The sequence below is a fragment of the Motacilla alba genome, chromosome Z (assembly GCF_015832195.1).
Source record: "Motacilla alba alba isolate MOTALB_02 chromosome Z, Motacilla_alba_V1.0_pri, whole genome shotgun sequence".
NCBI lineage: Eukaryota > Metazoa > Chordata > Aves > Passeriformes > Motacillidae > Motacilla > Motacilla alba.
This window is the reverse complement of record NC_052046.1, coordinates 30,186,216-30,192,404: the sequence shown is the minus strand read 5'-3', so window position 1 is coordinate 30,192,404 and position 6,189 is coordinate 30,186,216. Positions and strand designations below refer to the sequence as shown.

Below are 6,189 nucleotides of genomic sequence, written 5' to 3'. Positions count from 1 at the left end.
CTATGGTTGACCTGCAGGTTAGTCCACTGTGAGAAAGTTGAAGCCCAGAGCAGTAAGAAGTCTTGACAGAAGTCCACAGCCTGAAAATATTTAAACAATTCTGCAAAAAGACAAAAAAGCCCCTACTTTATCTTTGAAACTTGCTGGAAAATGGAATTGTTGCCTGCTGGACATTTGCGCTAGCTGAATTATCCTCATAAGGTCTTTTCTGATTCAGTGGTTGTACCATCTCATTTTGTACAGTGTGTGTATGAGCTGTTTTGTTCTGCAGTGTACCCCCTGGCAGGGAAGGGTGGCAGACAGAAGGGGCCTCACAGGAATGTTTTGCTCTAGCCTGGCGGAAGAAGGCAGCCTGTAAAGTCTTTTGGGGAGATGTTTGCAGACTTTACCTGGCCAGGGGGTCGGTGCATTTAAGCACCAGTTGCTGAGGAGGTTGCATGGTGTTCCCAGGGAATCTGCTGCATCTGTTTCCATTAGTGCTGCTGTGGTCACTCTTGTCCCCTGAAGTGCCTGAAGGTGGCAAGAAACCGCCCTGCAAAGGCATGGAAGAGAGTTTAGGAGTGGTAGATTGTCCAAAGCTGTGAATGCTTTAGATAGGTAGACCACAGTATAACTGTTGAAAAGGATGCTGAAGGAGTCCAGGGCAAAAAGGAACTGATACGCAGTATGGAATTTCAAAATATAACCAGGAGTCATGGCTCTGCTTTTCAGTCACTTTATTTCTTCCAACTTTTTATATCAGTATATTGCCAAACAATAAGTCAATTTTTTTTCTAGAAAGCTGAGAGAATTACAAAGATTATGAAATATCAAGACCTCTGTCAGTCCTCTATCAACCACTTCTGCTGTCCATCATCTCTAGCAAATATCAATAGTCTTATGTCAGCAACAGTCTGCAAGCATCCGCAACCAAAGAGCCATAAGCTGTGAGGGAGAACGGACCAGTACTGTGACAACTTCAGTGAGCATCAGAAATGAGCATGAGATGGGTTGTTCAGTTCCAAACTTTTATTCTTCATTAAATTATTCCCTGGTCAGATTAAAATCAAACTGATTATATAAGTAATACTCCAAATAATTGCTTTTGCTCTTTTCTTCAGTTGTAACATATTTTTAATTTTAATCTAAAGCAATTAATTAAATTAATTGCTTTTAAAACACCAACTGTAATGAACTAGTCTATACTTACTGCTTTATTCTCCTATTTCACCAGCTTACTGCACAACTGCATAATATTTAATAATAATAATGTGGAGATATGTTGTGTTCTCAATGTAAAAGTGTTGTTATCTTATTGCAAGAGTCCCATACCTTCTCGGTGATTTCTCATGGGTAGTTCTTCTCAACACTGCTCCTTCTTCTTCAATGCCCAAACAGCAACTGACTCTAGGTCCCAGTTCTCCCTGTCTTGTAGGACTGTTCTTCCTTATTGGTTACAGCTGTGAGTCAAGCCTGTTTCTGATCTTGAATAATTGGCCTGGCTGCAACTCTTACGGGGTAAAACTGCTTTTTACACATTTCTTATACTCTATTCCCACCACAGAGATAAGCACAACACAGTACAGTGCAGGCACAGAATTGAGGACAAGAAGTGGGTATGAACTGTAGGGGGAAATGAAGACCACCAAAAACTACCAAAGACCTCTGCACTATTTCCATAGAAGTCTAAAAGAATGTACAATGTGTGGTAGCTGATTCACATAGAAGGCAAGAAACTTATCTCCAGGGAAGGGATAACTTACCTGCAGAAAGTTAACTCTGCAAAGCCCGCGTGCTTGGGCACTTCCAGGACCCTGGACACCCCAGCTGGTTCAATACTAGAGCCAGGACTGATGACATCTTTTTCTTTCTTCCTTTCTCTCTTTCTCTCTCTCCTTCTTTAATTAACATCTCTCTCTCTCTCTTCTCTTTTACCCTACCCCTTCATCCAAAACCCACTGTGCTTATATAGCGGGTCAGGAACAAACTCACCAATTTACTTGGCAAGGATTACTAACAAAACTTGATAAGCTTTTGCAGACCCTCTGACTTTTGTCATTCCTTTTCACCAGGAGCCTCTATGAATCTTACTTTCAGAAACTTTCAGAAAATGTAGTTACCTACTTGCAGGATGTATTTTATTGATCCCCCCTTTATAATTGTTTTTTAATGGAAAAAGTAAAATACATATAGTAAAGTTCTTTGCAGCGTTCTAGTGTCATTACATTTTCCTAAATTCAGAATGTGAAGACTTTTTGCCTTAGATAATTGTTTCATTCTAGGTCAGCCTCTATCAGCTTCTTGGTAGCTTTAGAGACCAGGCTTTTGAAGAATGGTATGTGAGCTCTTGTGCTTTTCTTCCCTCCTCAGAGCACTGCAGCTATAGGGCTCAGTACTTCAGGTTACTTCAGTGTCATGCATTAAAAGGTTGTCTTTTTGTATTTTTTGAGTTCCCAATGGCTATAAATATTCCCCTTGTTTTCCAAGATAAAACTTGGCAAACATCTACTCTTGCGGGCTAGTTTACTCTCAGCTTCTGAGGTGTGGAGGAGCAACAGCTCTGGGAGTTTCCCCCTCTGTTCGCTCTGGAAGTGGGTCTTTCTCCTGCTTCACAGGGGACCATGTCAGAAGGTTGCACTGATACCACATTTCTTGGCAAATCTCATGTGTGTGTGTGTTGTGAAGCAGCTGTTGATGCTATTTGAGTGTGTAGCTTGGAGCAGAGGCTGGAAAAGACATTCCTATCCTACACTTTTTTATTTTAAAGAGTCAAGCAGCCTGTGTATGAAATTTGAACCCTAAATAACAGTTGACCAGTTAGTCTGATCGCTCATTAACATTTAATAAGGAATTAATTTTCTCTGTATTCCCAAAGATGTCCATTCATACTTCTTGAATGAGCACAACTGCACATTTCTTCAGTAAACAATGAGCTTTCTCTGCAGGCAGCAGAAGTTTCTGGCTCTGCAGGGTATCAGGCGAAACTGGTGGGATCAGCTGCAGGGACAGGCTTGAAAATCTGTTTCTTTAATTGTTTCACTAGAAACAAAGCAGTGAGTCACTGCCAGTGACCAGCTAGACATGCCAGCACTCCTGTCAGTGCTGTGAGCAGCGTATGGGAGCACTCACAGGCGCCCAGTGTGAGCTCCTTGCTCCCATTTCCCCTCGAGGGACGCATGTTTGCAGAAAATACTTTTGCAGCAGAGAATTTGCTCTTCCTGGGGAAGCTGCAGACACAGAGAACATGTGTTTGGGATCGGCACTGAATGTGTTTGTTGATGCTGTATGAACTTTGGTAACGCCTTCAAGCATTGCAGCATTTGCCTTGTCTCAACTTATGAGTTATACTTCATGGCAAATATGACACTAAAAGGCATTCTCAGAAGATGTGGACTAAGGACTGTTTTTAGAAAGACCACACAAAGCTTGGCAGATAGAGCAAAGTTATTTCTGCAGGGTTTATTTTCTGCATAGTTTGTTTTTATTCAGAATAAATGTGAGGCACATGCTGCTTAGTTAGGCTTGTGTGCTCATACAGTTGATACCACAACCAGCAGAGGCAGACGTCCATGCTGAAAAATGGCAGCAGGAACTGGGAGGCAACAGGAGGGTAGTGTCACAGTGTGCTTATTCTACACTTTATTCATACCTGAGCATCCATCTGAGACCACTCTTGGGTACTAACAGCCAGCTGGGAGGAGTTGAGGTCAGATCTGCTGGCACATTTTGGGGTTCTTTAGCTGCATTGTGAGCAGTACTCAAATGTAGGGTGTACATTTGCAAGGGAACCATTTCTTTGGGGTAGTTAAGTGCCCAGTGAGATTTAGCACACTGAGTGGAAAATAATTTAAACAAATGTTTTATGGATTTACATAAACTTCATTGATGTATATTTGATCACCCTAGGATCACAGAATCACAGAATATGCAGTTAGAGGCGTCCCATCCAGATCATCGAGTCCAACTCCTGGCCGTGCTCAGGATACCCTGAGAATCACACCATGTGCCTGAGAGCATTGTCCAAACTCTTTGGGAACTCTGTCAGGCTTGGTGCTGGGATCACTTCCCTGGGGAGCCTGTTTCAGTGCCCAGCCACCCTCAGGGTGAAGAAACTTTTGCTGGTATCCAACGTAAATCTCTCCTGACACAGCTTCATGTTGTTTTCTTGAGTCTTCTCACTGGTCTCAAGAGTGCAGAGATCAGTGTCTACCCTTCCGCTTCCTCTCGTGAGGATGCTGAAGAGCACAATAAGGCCTTCCCTCAGCCTCCTCCTCTCTAGGCTATTTAGGATATAAAATAAGTAGAATAAGGCCTAATAGCCTTAGTGATCCCTTAGGGGGAATAATACTAACATAATAATAAAAAATATCTAATGAGACACTATGAACTCAATTACTTTGGAGAGTTTTGGCAAGCTTTTTCTTTGACTGTGAAAGAGGAGTCAGCGAGGACATCTTGAAGAAAACAGTTTCATGCACTGGCAGGGTCAGATTGATAGATTTTTTTCAATGACTCATTTATATCTCAGGTTTTACTTCAGTCTTGATAAATGTGTCTTACAGCTCAAGTGGGATTTGCTGAATTCCTTTGTGAGCAATTGCCTGAGGATAATACTGGATATTCACTGGAATGACATTGCAGAAAGTGCTAAAATTCATCAACATTCTTGTCAGCTTTTCACTTCAAAAGTAATCTAGGAAAAGAAAATGGAAATATTTGAGGCTTGTGTGACCAATAAAGTCTTAGCATCTGTGATGACAAGTGTCCCAGCTGGGGAGTATTTGAAGGGGATGCCTGAAGGACTTAATTTGTTGACTGTTGCCTAGCAAGGGGAAGCACAGTGTGACAGATGTGTGAAGACTGGACTGGGACAGACAGATGGCAGACCCCTGCGCCTAGTGACATCTGATGGCCTGAGGTGAATTCAGATGTGTTAGGTGGTTCACTGAGTTGGACAAAGAAGGGTTTGACTAGCTATTTTAATTAAAATAAAACCTATATAACACTGGGGAAGCTAAAATATATCAAAACACAATTGCTTATAATCAGCAGTTAGATACGCTGTAGAAAGCCAAATACTGCTTCCTAAATCTCCTAAATGACTAAACATTCATACCATTGACTGCCATCTATCTCTTTCTGTTCCTTACACTGGAGTATGCTCAAGGAGTTGTCTTTTGCTTTTGATACTACGTGATCCTCACTAATTTTGGGTAGTTCAATTATCCTGCTTGGAGCAGAAGCTCCATGACTGAATCTCCTTCCAGTGGTTCTAGGGACTGTGACTACTTAGGGACAGGGGAGAGAATCCTAGGACATCAGCCCCTCCCCACAGAGGCCCACAGCATCCTGTAAAATATTTTGTGAATTTTATGGATATTGAGACCATGAGTAAATTCACCACTGTGTGTGAGGTGTTCTAGAGATTACAGTTATATATCTTGGGACTGTTTTCATAAACCCTTTTCCAGTTTTGTGGACTTTGGCTCCGTCTGTCTGTACACCTCATACACACTTTCAGTTGCTACCAGCTCCTGCCAAGCAGGAATGATGTACAGGACTGCAAGGCTAGAAGCATCCCTAATACACTGAAGCCAATCTTTGAAATGGTTAGGTGATACATGCAATTGTGTGGAACTCCAGAAAATGTTAGCCATGGGCTTGGTGGTTGTGATGTTCAACATCAGTAGATGTATTCCTTGACTACAGGTTTTGTGATTTTGCATGTTAAGTCTTCACCGTTGCATGCACCTGGTCCAGGATGAAGCTTGCTGGGGCAGAAGATGAGTCACTGCAGCTGCTTTCTTGCTTAGGGTCAGTTCCTCAAGAATGGCCACCAAGTGAGTAGAGCAGGAAATAAGGGGCATAGACACGTTAGAAGACAGTGATCTCCTGTAGCTTTTGGAAACTGATGGTGTGGCTAAGCCAATTCCCTCAGGTGACCTGTGACCAGGTTACTGCCCTCACTCATCAGGATCTGATTAGCTCATTGGTAAGCTCTTTCTATAGCCAGCTGTTTCAGCTCTTGTATATAAATATGCGCCTCACCTGTCTGCTGTTCTGTTTGCATTTTATGATGTGAGATTATTGATCAGCCCACCATAAGCCTGCCAGTTATCCCAATGATTCTAGTATAAAAAAGAATATGAAACCACTATGCTTATGTAAAGCAGGAAACTGAACTCAATGGGAGTTCAACTCCTGATGCTA

The 6,189-nt window shown here is 42.2% G+C and overlaps 1 protein-coding gene across 2 annotated transcripts in view; it reads left to right on the top strand.

The window, feature by feature from the left end:
- The window catches only part of MAMDC2 (MAM domain containing 2), a 56,561-nt gene that overhangs the window by 12,690 nt on the left and 37,682 nt on the right, over positions 1 to 6,189 (top strand). The gene's annotated exons all lie outside the window — the stretch shown is intronic.